This window comes from Hemitrygon akajei, chromosome 27 (genome assembly GCF_048418815.1).
Source record: "Hemitrygon akajei chromosome 27, sHemAka1.3, whole genome shotgun sequence".
Classification (NCBI taxonomy): Eukaryota; Metazoa; Chordata; class Chondrichthyes; order Myliobatiformes; family Dasyatidae; genus Hemitrygon; species Hemitrygon akajei.
Window position 1 is genome coordinate 32,310,202 of NC_133150.1, and position 13,760 is coordinate 32,323,961.

General features: G+C 47.2%; 1 protein-coding gene across 2 annotated transcripts in view; it reads right to left on the reverse strand.

The window, feature by feature from the left end:
- The window catches only part of wnt2bb (wingless-type MMTV integration site family, member 2Bb), a 103,269-nt gene that overhangs the window by 43,641 nt on the left and 45,868 nt on the right, over positions 1-13,760 (reverse strand). The window lies entirely within an intron of this gene.

The following is a 13,760-nucleotide window of genomic DNA, read 5'->3' on the forward strand; positions in this document are numbered from 1 at the left end:
AATGCCTTTTACGTTTGTAAATGTTATTAAATTATTGGCCAAACGCGGGCAAGTGGGACCACTTTAGTAGACACCATGGTCAGTAATATGTTTCGTAACTTCAAAACATTAAACTGTTTCCATGCTTTATGACACTATGACCAGGGAAAATGAACACTTGGAAGATTAAGGACTTGAAATATTAACTCCCTTTCTTCTTTTACAAATGGTGTTTGACCTGCTGTGTATTTCTTCCCTAGTTTTTGTTTTAATTTTTTTGCTTTGTGGGTTATAACCAAGGCAGGGAAACTATGTGGAGGCCTAGAACAGCCTTGATCTATTTGAATTGTGGTGTAAGATTAAGTTGCTGGATTGTCTTTGCCCGCTCCTGGGTTTAGTGTTGGCAGGGCTCTTTTGTGTTGTTGCATCTCTAAGTAAAGAGACAAGAATAGACTATAAACACAACATTCTTTATGGAAGACGGTAATTTTCAACTAGGTAGCCATGCCTCTGTGCCAATATGGATCATGAGTCATACTGGAGATAAGACATCAGTTCTTATAGATAATCCAAAAGAATGAACCATCCCAACTTGTGAGATGATTCACAGTGCTGTTAGGTAGGGAATTCTGGGACTCTTTCTCAATGTCAAAATATTCAGTGGCTCAGAGGACGGGAAGCCAGCTGGTGGTGTAGTCAGCGCTGGACTTCGGAGCGAAGGCTCCCGAATTCAAATCCATCTGGCTCCCTTGCACACTTTCCATCCGTGCTGGGTTGAGCATCAAGCTAGCAACTCAGCCTTGTAAAGACAAGAAAGCCCTCTAAAAAAAAAATGCCGTCACGATGGCGTCCCGATGACTCCACTTGGAGTTAAGAAGATAATTGAAATGGGACCTTTTCTGGTTGGCTGCTGGTGACTCGTGTAGTGCCACATGGGTCGGTGTTGGGACTGCTTCTTTTCACGTTAGATGTTAATGATTTGGTTGAAGGAATTGATCGTTTTGTGGCCAAGTTTGTAGACAATATGAAGATAAGTAGAAGGACAGTTAGTGTTGAGGAAGCAGGGAAACTACAGAAGGATGTGGACACTGGAGGAATGTACAAAGAAATGGCTGGTGGAATATAGTATAGGGAAATGCATGTTGATTTGCTTTGGCAGAAGGAATAAAGATGTGGACTATATTATAAATGGGAAGAAAATTAAAAAATCTGATGTGCAGAGGGACTTGTGAGTCCTTGTGCAGGACTCCCTGAAGGTTAACTTGTAGGTTGAATCAGTGGTAAGGAAGGCAAATGCAATGTTAGCATCTATTTTAAGAGAACTGGAACACAAAAGCGAGGATGTAATGCTAAGGCTTTATAAGGCATTGGTCTGGTAGCACTTGGAGTATTGAGAGCAGTTTTGGGCCCCTTATCTAAGAAAGGATGTGCTGACAGATGTGAAAGGATGTGTTGGCGAGGGCCCAGAGGAGGTTTACAAGAATGATCCCAGTAATGAAAGGGTTAACATTTGAGGAATGTTTGGCTCTGGGCTGGTACTCATTAGAGTTTAACAGGATGAGAGCAGACCTCATTGAAACCTATTGAATATTGAAAGGTCTGGATAGAGTGGATGTGGAGAGAATGTTTCATATGGTGGCGCGTCCAGGACCAGAGGGCACAGACTCAGAACTGAGGGATGTCCATGTAGAACAGAGAAGAGGGAAAATTTCTTTAGCCAGAGGGTGGTGAAACAGTGGAATTCTTTGCCACATAGAGCTGAGCATTGGGGATATTTAAGGTGGAGGTTGATAGATTCTTAAGTAATCAGAAAGTCGCAAGTTATGGGGAGAAGGCAGAATGGAGTTGAGAGGGTAAGAAATCAACTAAGTGGAATGGCAGAACAGACCTGATGGGCTGAATGGCCTAATTCTACTCTTAGGTCTTATTATGGTCTTAAAGGTCATCAACCTGTAACGTTAACTGTTTCTTTCTCCACGGGTGCCATCTGACCTATTGAGTATTTGCAGTATTCTCTGTTTTTATTTTAGATGTGATGATATTTCCTTGCACCTGCTGCACTTGCACTTCTTTGTGGTAGAGGTCAGGGATTTCAGAGGCGCTGCCAAAGAGCCTCTGACAGGGAGGGAAGTGAAACTTTCACGGGGATAGATGGATTACTCTGCAAGGTTATGGCCACTGTGAAGCCGTTTTCTTGTTCTCATTAACCACAATCGTACTGTCTCCTTTTCACAGGGCTGGAGGACAAAGCCATTAGGCCTAAAAAAGGTGGCTAACACCAGAAGAAGGGATACGGTTCCTTCTATCTATTTAAACCTGACCTGCAATGATTTCAACAGTGTTTTCAAAATCACAAAAATATTGACCACAACAGAAGCCAGAAAACTGAACATCAAAGGCCTTGACCAATTATTCCTGATCAGAGAGATAAAGAAACCTGTAACGCAACTCATTATTATTTATTTGCATTTCAGGATTTGAGTCATTACTGACAAGGCCAATGTCCATTGCCTATCCCTTGATCTTGATCTTGTCAGCCATCGCAGAATTAACTACATTGATCCGTTTGAACTCCTAGAATAGACTAAGAGCAGGTTCTCTCTTCGGAAAAACATTAATGAATCAATTGTGTTTTTTAAAAAAACATTTTTCATATGATTAGCTTTGAAGTAAACTACTTCTTAAGTATACGACTCAAGGAAATCTGCAGATGCTGGAAATTCAAGCAACACACACAAAACGCTGGTGGAACGCAGCAGGCCAGACGGCATCTATAGGAAGAAGTACAGTTGATGTTTCGGGCTGAGATCCTTTGTCAGGACTAACTGAAAGAAGCGATGTTCTCTTCTTTCAGTTAGTCCTGACGAAGGGTCTCAGCTTGAAATGTCGACATTACTTCTTCCTATAGATGCTGCCTGGCCTGCTGCGTTCCACCAGCGTTTTGTGTGGGTTGCTACTTCTTAAGTGCCATGGGTGGCACTGTAGGAAAGCAGTTAGTAACACTATGATAGCGCCAGTGACTCAGGTTCAATTTCCCCCAGCTGTCTGTAAGGAGTTTGTACTTTCACCCCATGCCTATGTGGTTTCCTCTGGGTGCTCTGGTTTCCTCCCACATTCCAAAGGCGAACAGGTTAGGGTTAGTAAGTTGTGGGCATGCTACACTGACATCGGAAACATGGCAACACTTGCAGTCTCCCTCCAGCACGTCCTCAGACTGGGTTGGTCGTTGGTGCAAATGACCCATGACACAGTAAGTTTTGATGTTTCATTGTATATCTGACAAATAAAACTGATCTTTACGTTATTAACTGAAGTTAAGTTCCACAGTTTCCGTGGCTGGATTTGAATGCTAATCTGGATTATTTATTCTATTATCCTGACTCCAGTGCTTGCTTTAAACACAGCTATAGATTCAAGATCTTCCAGCATAGAAACAGTAAGGTGCAATTTAATATTTAACACTGGAATTACAAGGGTGTGGTGACCCACTTTCTGCGCAGGCAAACCGGCTCACAAATAGCCAGCGCGCGGGGTGAGACTTTGGTAATGCACCCCTGACGTCATTTCCGCCCGGAGAGGGTGGGCGCTAGGGATTAAATGCCAGTGCCGCGAAGTTTGAATAAACTAGTCTCGAAACGACTTACCGACTGCGTGTCGTTATTTCAGCGCTGTGTGTAGCACATCGCTACATTGGTGACCCCGATGGTCCAAACGGGATTTGGACCAAAGATGACCGACTCTTCATCTGTTCACGCAGTTTCGCTAAAACTGCCGACTTTCTGGACGCTGCGACCACGCGTGTGGTTTAGCCAAGCAGAAGCCCAGTTCCAGATTCGGCAGATATCTTCTGATTTCATGCATTACTATCACGTGGTGAGCACCCTCGACCAGGAGACGGCCGCCCAGGTTGCAGATTTCATACAGTCGCCCCCGGAAGAAGGCAAATATGAAGCATTCAAAGCGCTGCTCATTGAGACCTTTGGCCTCTCATGGTGTGAGCGGGGTGCCCGCCTGCTTCACCTGGACAGTTTGGGAGACAGACTGCCGTCAGCATTGATGAACGAGATGCTGTCCCTGGCTGACGGACACAAGCCCTGCCTCATGTTCGAGTAAGCATTCCTAGAGCGACTGCCTGACGACATACATCTGCTGCTGGCCGACGCAGATTTCAGCAACCTCCGGAAGGTGGCGGCCCGGGCAGACGTGCTGTGGAAAGACAAGAGGGAGAGCGTGGCATCCGTCAGTCAGATTACCAGGCCACGTACCCAACAGCGGACCAGACCAGGCCCGGCAGGGGGGCGCACACAACACAGAGGCAGGAGTGAGGAGGCCAGTGAACAGTGGTGTTTCTACCACCAGCAGTGGGGCACAAAAGCCCGCCGTTGTCGCCCACCCTGCAAGGGCCAGGGCCAGGGCCAGCTGCCGCTGATGACTATGGCGGCTGGCCACCAGGACAGCCTCTTGTACGTCTGGGACAAACAGTCGAGACGCCGCTTCTTGGTCGACACTGGAGCGGAGATCAGCATCTTGCCCCCGACACGGTACGACACCCGCAACAGGAAGCCAGGACCCACACTGAGGGCTGCAAACAGCAGCACGATACGGACCTACGGCACCTGCACAGTGTAGCTGCAGTTTGGCACCAGCCAGTTCACGTGGGACTTCACACTGGACGCCGTGGCCCAACCACTCCTGGGGGCGGACTTCTTGCGAGCTCACAGCCTGCTGGTCGACTTGCAAGGGAAAAGACTGGTACATGCCGAGACTTTCCAGACATTCTCCCTGGGTGAAGCCAAGTTGCCGGCCCCACACCTGGACTCCATCACACTGTCGGACAACGAATTCACCAGAATCCTGGCGGACTTTCCATCGATTCTGGCACTGCAGTTCACGGCAGCCATGCCCAGACACGGGGTTCAGCACCACATCCCGACCAAGGGACCACCCCTCCACGCCCACGCATGAAGGCTCCCCCCGGAAAAGCTCTGCCTGGCAAAGGAGGAGTTCAAGAGGATGGAGGAATTGGGGATCGTACGGAGGTCCGACAGTCCATGGGCCTCCCCCCTGTACATGGTGCCCAAAGCAGCCAGGGGTTGGAGACCATGCGGTGACTACTGCAGACTGAACGAGGCTACCACTCCAGACCGCTACCCCGTGCCGCACATACAGGACTTTGCAGCAAACCTGCACGGGGCAAGAATCTTTTCCAAAGTAGACCTCATCCGGAGATACCATCAAATCCCGGTGCACACTGAAGACATCCCCAAAACAGCATTTATCACCCCGTTCGGCCTGTTTGAGTTCCTCCGAATGCCGTTCAGCCTGAAGAATGCCGCACAGACGTTCCAGCGGCTAATGGACGCAGTGGGATGCGACCTGGACTTTGCGTTCATCTATTTGGGTGACATCCTTTTAGCCAGCAGTTGTCGTCAGGAGCATCTGTCCCACTTCCGCCAGCTCTACTCCCGCCTGAGTGATTTCAGCCTCACGATCAACCCGGCCAACTGCCAGTTCGGTCTCGATACCATTGACTTCCTGGGCCACAGGTTTACCAAAGACGGGGCAACACCTCTGCCCGCCAAGGTAGACGCGATCCGTCACTTTGCCTGGCCCAACACGGTCAAAGGCCTGCAGGAGTTCATTGGTATGGTGAACTTCTACCACCGTTTCCTCCCCTCAGCGGCCTGTATCATGTACCCTTTGTACACCCTGATGTTGGGTAAAGGCAAGGACATTACTTGCGACGAGGAGGCCGCGGCCACTTTCGTTAAAGCCAAGGAAGCCTTGGCAGATGCCGCGATGCTGGTGCACCCCAGAACGGACGTTCCGACTGCCCTCACGGTGGACACATCCAACACAGCAGTTGGTGGGGTGCTGGAGCAGCTCATCGAGGGGCACTGGCAACCCCTGGCGTTCTTCAGCAAGCACCTACGACCACCCAAACTCAAGTACAGTGCCTTCGACCGGGAGCTGTTGGCACTGTATCTGGCAATCCGGCATTTCAGGTACTTCTTAGAAGGCAGGCTGTTCACCGCGTTCACCGTCCACAAACCATTGACCTTCGTGTTCACGAAGGTGTCTGATCCCTGGTTGGCTCGCCAGCAGCGACATCCGTCCTACATCTCCGAGTACACGGCGGACATCCAGCATGTCTCGGGAAAGGACAACGTCGTGGCGGACGCACTCTCCAGACCAGCTGTCCAGGCCCTGTCCCTGGGGGTGGACTGTGCAGCACTGGCGGAGGCGCAGCAGGCAGACGACGAGATGCCCAGCTACAGGACCACAGTCTCGGGCTTGCAGCTGCAGGACTTTCTCGTAGGTCCAGGCGATAGGACCCTCCTGTGTGTTGTGGCTACCGGCCAACCTCGCCCCATCGTCCCGGCAGCCTGGAGGCGGCGAGTTTTCGACTTCATACATGGTTTGGCGCACCCGTCTATCAGGACAACCGTCCGGATGGTCTCCAGCAAGTTCACGTGGCACGGACTTCGCAAGCAGGTCAGTGAATGGGCCAGAACGTGCGTGCAGTGCCAAACAGCCAAGGTGCAGCGGCACACTAAAGCCCCGCTGCAGCAGTTTGAACCCACCCACCGGAGGTTCGACCACATTCATGTGGATATCGTGGGCCCCCTACCAGTGTCCTGAGGAGCGCGGTACCTCCTAACTATGGTAGACCGGTTCACAAGGTGGCCAGAGGCGGACCCGCTCACCGACACATCTGCCAATTCCTGCGCCCGAGCACTGATCGCAACCTGGGTAGCACGTTTCGGGGTACCGGCCCACATTACCTCCGACAGAGGCACCCAGTTCACCTCCAGCCTGTGGTCGGCTGTGGCCAGCCTGTTGGGAATGCAGCTACACCACACAACTGCCTACCACCCACAGTCGGACTAGTGGAACGCTTCCACCGTCACTTGAAGTCGGCTCTCATGGCCCGCCTGAGAGGACCTAACTGGGTGGACGAGCTTCCCTGGGTCCTGCTTGGAATTCGTACAGCGCCCAAAGAGGATCTGCACGCCTCGTCAGCTGAGTTGGTGTACGGCGCACCCCTGGCCGTTCTGGGAGAGTTCATACCAGCCCCAAGGGGGCAAGAGCAAGAACCCGCAGCAGTCCTGGACAGACTACGCGAAAGGCTCGGCAACCTGGCCCCCGTACCGACTTCACAGCACGGACAGACCCCGAGCTACGTACCCAAAGACCTGCAAAACTGTAAGTTTGTGTTTGTACGAAGAGGTGGACACCGGGCACCATTACAGCGGCCGTACGAGGGGCCGTTCAAGGTGATCAACAACAACGGGTCCACGTACGTTCTGGACATTGGGGGGGAGCGAGGAGGTTTTCACGGTGGACCGACTCAAACCAGCCTATGTGGACTTGGCGCAGCCGGTCGAGGTTCAGGCACCGCGGCACAGAGGCTGATCCAGACTGTGGACATTGGGGGGTGTATCGCCGGTTCTGGGGGGGGGGAGGGGTTATGTGGCGGCCCACTTTCTGCGCGGGTGAACCGGCTCACAAATAGCCAGCGCGCGGGGGGGGGGGAGACTTTGGTAATGCACCTCTGACGTCATTTCCGCCCGGAGAGGGTGGGCGCTAGGGATTAAATGCCAGCGCCGCGAAGTTTGAATAAACTAGTCTCGAAACGTCTTACCGACTGCGTGTCCTTATTTCAGCACCGTGTGTAGCACATCGCTACAAGGGCCTATAAACAGAAATGTTTAATAGCATTTGTTTTAACCAGCACTTAAACTGGGGCATTAGGGACATTTAATTTCTTACCATTTTTCCCACACACAGAGCTTTACCATTTATTTTCTCATGAAGGGTGTCAAGCTGCACTTACATAATTTATTGAAGGCATCTAACTGTTAACATGGAAACGTAAACAGCAGTAAATCTGTGGCAGTGCCTCATTCACCGCGAGGCATGCTATGTCACGCTCTGATTTCACATCGCATTCTGGGCTTTGCTGCACTGTGCTAACACTATAATTTCACCCAGTTCCCCTCTCACCGTCTTTTCTGCCTTATTCACTCTCTTTATGTGCAGGATCGCTGGAAAAGGCTGATATTTGTTGTCCATCCTTAATTGCATTTGCAAAAGTATCCATGAGCCACCTTGCTGAACCATTGAACATCATCTGGAGAGGATATTCCCGCAGTCAGTCAGGAATTCCAGGATTTAGTCCTAAGGGCAATGAAGGAGGAAAAAAATTGTCCCAAGTCAGGGTGATGTGGTAGTCCTGACAAAGGGCCTCGGCCCGAAACATTGACTGTTTCTTCCTGTCTAGATGTTGCCTGGCCTGCTGCGTTCCTCCCGCTTTTTGTGTGTTGTCCTGGATTTCCAGCATCTGCAGGATCTCTTGTGCTTATGATGCGGTGACTTGAGTGTGAACCTGAAACGGGCCCTGGGTAGGGTCCCACCTCCTGCGTTGTTACTGAGTAATAAGTTCCGGGAGGTTGCTGCAGTAGATTTATAGATGGCGCCCTCTGCACCCATGGTGCATCGGTGACGAAAGGAGTTAACGTTCAGGGAGTGAATCACCTTCTCAGTTGCCGCTTCTATCCTATACTGTAGCTGCCACGTGTTTGTTTCCATGTGTTAGCCGCAGAACCAGCAAAAACTGCCTTTTTAACATCTTCCCTTTCCCCTTTCTCTTATCACCTTGTATTCCTAATGTAAAAGCCTTTCAATGAAACAGTAACTTATTTTGCATCATATGGAAAACAACAGGTCTTCTGTCCAATTTTATTTTATGTTTGTGTTCTACGGGAATTTTCTTTTGAAGGCACAGAGCGCACTTAGAAGGAGTGCTGCTGTAAGAAAGCAGCTTCCATCATTAAGGGCTCCTACCATCCAGGCCATGCTCTTTTCTCACTACTGCCATTGGGAAGGAGGTACCAGAGCCTTGGGTCCACCCCACCAGGTTTAGGAACAGCTACTACCCTACAACCATTAGGCGCCTGAACCAGCATAGATAACTTCCTTCACCTCACAAACTGCAGACACACTTTCAAGGTCTCTACGACTCATGTCCCCAAAATTAGAGTTAGAGTTATGATCTATATATCTATCTGTCTATTTTTTTTGTATTTGCACAGTTTGTCTTTTGCATATTGATCGTTTGTTTATGTTTGTGTGTAATTTTTCATTGATTCTATTGCATTTCTTTGTTCTACTGTGAATGTTTGCAAGAAAATGAACCTCAGGGTAGTATGTGGGGACGTACATGTACTTTGTTAATAAACTTTGAACTTAGAGCATTTTTCCTCTGAATGTGTTATCAGACTCCTGTCGATACCTCACTTAGTTCGCTGTTCTACACTTGTGTGTGACAACATAGCTAATGTAAAAGTAAATTTGGCATCAAACTTTGTCACCATATACTACCCTGAGATTCATTTTCCTACAGGCATTTATAGGAAAATAAAGAAACACAATAGAATTTATGAAAAACTATAAATGCACTCTGACAAACAACCAATGTGCAAAAGACAAATTTTGCAAATAACAAATTTAAAAAAAACAAGGACACGAGTTGTAGAGTCCTTGAAAGTAAGTCTGTAGGTTGTGGAATCAGTTCAGTGTTGTGGTGAGTGAGGTTGCCTACAGTGATCCAGGAGGCTGATAGTTGTAGGGTAATAACTGTTCCTGAACCTGGTGGTGTGGGATCTAAGGCTCCTGTACCTCCTGCCCGATGGTGGTAGTGGGAAGACAGCATGGCCTGGGTGGTGGGGGTCCTTGATGATGGATGATGCTTGCAGTACTCCATGTCAATGTGCTCAGTGCTGAGAAGGGTGATTTCTGTGATGGATTGGGCTATATTCACCAGATTTTTTCTCTATTCCTGGGCATTGATGATTCCATACCAGTCCATGATGCAACCAGTTAGAATACTCTCTACTGTGCATTTATAGAACTTTATCAAAGTTTTTGGTGACATGGCAAATCTAACCAGACAGACAGACATACTTTATTGATCCCGAGGGAAATTGGGTTTTGTTACAGTCGCACCAACCAAGAATAGTGTAGAAATATAGCAATATAAAACCATAAATAATTAAATAATAATAATAAGTAAAATTGCCAAGTGGAAATAAGTCCAGGACCAGCCTATTGGCTCAGGGTATCTGACACTCCGAGGGAGGAGTTGTAAAGTTTGTAAAATTTAAACCTCTAAGAAAGTAGAGATGCTGTCGACAGTGAAATGACAAAAGACTTTTTGTTTGCAAGGAACCTTCATTATGAGGCCACAGGTTTCTCTCACCCAGAAATTGTCACTTATTCTCAGTACCTGTGTTCATTGACCAATCAAGGAGAGTAAACTCAAACTTATTCCACAGAGTCAGTCATTGAGTGGGAACGTGGTCAGTCTGTGGAATTAAATACAGTATTGCTTCATTTAAATATGTGGGTAGGTTTCTCTCAGGTAATAATATATTGGAATGCAGAAGAGATGTGTGTAGTTCTAGTCACCTACCTACAGAAAATACATTTATTTAATTATTTATTGGAATTAGGCCCCTGCAGCTCTTCGAGCCGTACTGCCCATACTCTGCGATTTAATCCGTGCAAATCACGGGACAATTTACAATGACCAATTAACCTACCAACCGGTACACCTTTAGACTGTGGGAGGAAACCGGAGCACCCGGAGGAAACCCACGCAGTCACGGGGAGAACATACAAACCCCTTCCAGGCAACGGTTGGATTGGAAAAATAAGATTGAAAAAGAGAAAATTTGCAAGATGTTGACAGTTCTTGAGGACCTGAATTATAGGGAAAGGCTAAATAGGTTAGGACTTTATTCCCTGGAGCGTAGGAGAATGAGGGAAGATCTTTATAGAAGGTACTACACAAAATCATGAAGGGTAAATGCAAGAAGGCTTTTTCCACTGATGTTGGGTGAGACTAAAATTAGAGGTCATAGGTACTACATGAAAGGTGAAATATTTAAGGAGAATCTGAAGGGGAAACATCTTCACTCAGTGGGTGGTGCAATTGTGGAACCAGCTGCCGGAGGAAGTGGTGGATGTACTGTACGTTTGATTGCAAAATTTAAGAGAATTTTCAATAGGTACATGGATAGGAAGGTGTCTGGAGGGCTTTGGCCCAGGTACAGGTCAATGGGATGAGGCAGAATAACAATTTGGCACAGACTAGGTATACTTAAAGGCCTGTTTCTGTGCTGTAATGCTCTATGACTCTATAACTCTATGTAGGTTGAGACATACAACTTATAGTCAGTGTAGGTGCTTCTGATTCCCCAAACTGGAGGCTTGTTGTACATTAGCCAAAATTGGGTTGGAGTGATTAAAAAGGCATTTCCTAAGGGCACTTTTTCACTGTCTGGAACCCCACCACCAACAAACACAGAAGGAGTGGGCTCTGTGTAATATCCTCTCAAACCCTTCAGGAGAGGACATGTGAATGGTGCTAATGAATGGATTGAATTAATGTACAATGAATGTAGAGAAAAACATATCCCAATTGCATTTACTGTATGTGTTATGAACAAAATTTAAGCTGTTTTCTAAGGAACAGAGATTGATAAATTAGTGAGGGAAATTCAGGAATTAGAGTCCTGGCAACTATAGGGAAGGCCACTAGTGTAGGGAGAGTGAATTGAAGGAAAAGTTCATGAATATGCAGAGAAGGGAGGGATATGGTCAATGTGTGGGGACGAGGGATTAGATTAGTTAGAAGTCATTGGTTTAACTAGTTCAACACAACATTGTGGGCCAAATAGCCTGTGTTGAGCTGTATTGTTCTATGTTCTATGACAGGAGAGAGGATTGGAGGAAAAAAGAGCACTTGGAAATTTGCAAGGCAAGGGGATGTTACAGAGAGGGAGGGAGGGATGGGGCTCTGGGCGGATTGAACACAAGAACCTGAATTTTAAACCACTTCTTTTTCCTACCATCGCCAACAATGAGATGGCCTACAGAGAGGATCTGGAAGAGCGCGAGGCCTGGTACCAGGCAAATAACCTCTTCCGCAATGTTAACAAGATAAAGGAGATGGTTACCAACTTCAGGAGAACTCTCAGCACTCACACCACCCTTTACATTGGTTTCAAACTCCTGGGAGTGCACATCTCGTACAACCTCTCATGGTCCCGGAGCACATCCTACGCAATCAAGAAAGCTCACCGGCATCTCTACTTTCTGAGGAGACTGAAGGAAGTGAGATGATGCACTTTCATACTGACGTCTTTTTACAAATGCGCAGTAGCGAGTATTGGAACGTACTGTAATTCTGCATGGTACGGAAACAGCACTGCAACGGATAGTCAAAGCTGCCCTATGCATCACCAGCACCACCCTACTACCACCTCCACCCCTCCCTTCAATGACATATGTACGGAAAGGTACCAGAAATAAGCCAGTAATGTAATGAATGATCCCACCTTCCCTGCTCAAGGACTCTTTGACCCACTCCCATCAGGGAGGAGACGACATACCATCCATGCCAGAGCCACCAGACTCAAAAACAGTTAACTTCTCCAAGCAGTAAAGCTGATCAACACCTCCACCCTCTAACCACCCCACCACCACTACCTTATCACTTCCTGTCAGAGTCACCTTTTGAACAAGCTCTAAGCATTCTTCAATTGAATCAGAGAGGAGGGACAGGAGTCCGGAGGGACACTGTCAACGTTACAGGAACGGCCTGTTCCTCTCCACCACCAGACTTCTGAATGGACAATGAACCAACCCATGAACACCACTTCAGTATTTTTGCTCTCTTCTTGCATTACTTAACAATTAAAAATGTTATCTGTTTGTTATTGTTTCATAGTATTTTTGATGTATTGCACTGTACTGCTGCTTCAAAACAACAAATTCCATGGCATATGTTAGTGACATTAAACCTGATTGTGAATTATATCTTTAGATATCCACTTAAGCAAAAATGCCAGGCTGGAAAATTCTGACTGACTCCAACATGCACAGCCACCTGAAAGAGGGAGCTGCAGGTTCCCAAACCTCGTTCTCTGAAGAAAGTGCTTGGTGATTTCAATCCTGGGAAATCCATTTTCGTAGTCCCTTGAGTGAGTTTCACTCAGAGAGGAAATCATCTATACTATCGACTCCCTTTATCATTTTGAACAACTTGATTCGATTCATCTGAGACTTCCATTTTGCCTGATTTAGATGTCACTGTGCTTGGCCATAGCAACCCTTAAAGAAATATAAAGTGGGGAGTAACACTGGGGTAGCATTAAAAAGCCTTTTCCTTCTTGGTTTCTGACTGGGTCCTATGCAAATCACTTCAGCCAGTTACTGCTTGAATTATCTCTGTTTGACTTTTCACCAGTTTGCCTCTGGAAATATTTACATCTCTTATTACTGTTTACACATCTCGACACAAAGGCATGCTCCAACCAGTGACTTTAGGAGATGAGCCCTCTGCCTGAGCGCTTGCAAAGCATGTATTCTCTCTCTTACCCTGTTCAGATCTGTTTACTCAGTGATGAAACTACAGTTGTTGATCAAAACAGTACTGACGAGGCATTCTTGGTGTTTTTTTCCACTGGACTTACCCATGCATGGAACCAACATTTTGTGTCTCTGGACTTTCCTCTGGAAAGCAACATGATCCCTTTAAGGTCTAAACAACGAAGATTTTCATTTATATAGTGCCGTTCATGCCATTGTACTCAAGTCTTTTACACTTATAAAGAACTACTTGTGTGAAGTCACTACTGTAACATAGCATATACAAAGGCTGATTAGTGCTTAGCAAGATTTCATAAACACACTCACTGGGCCTGCTGAATGGT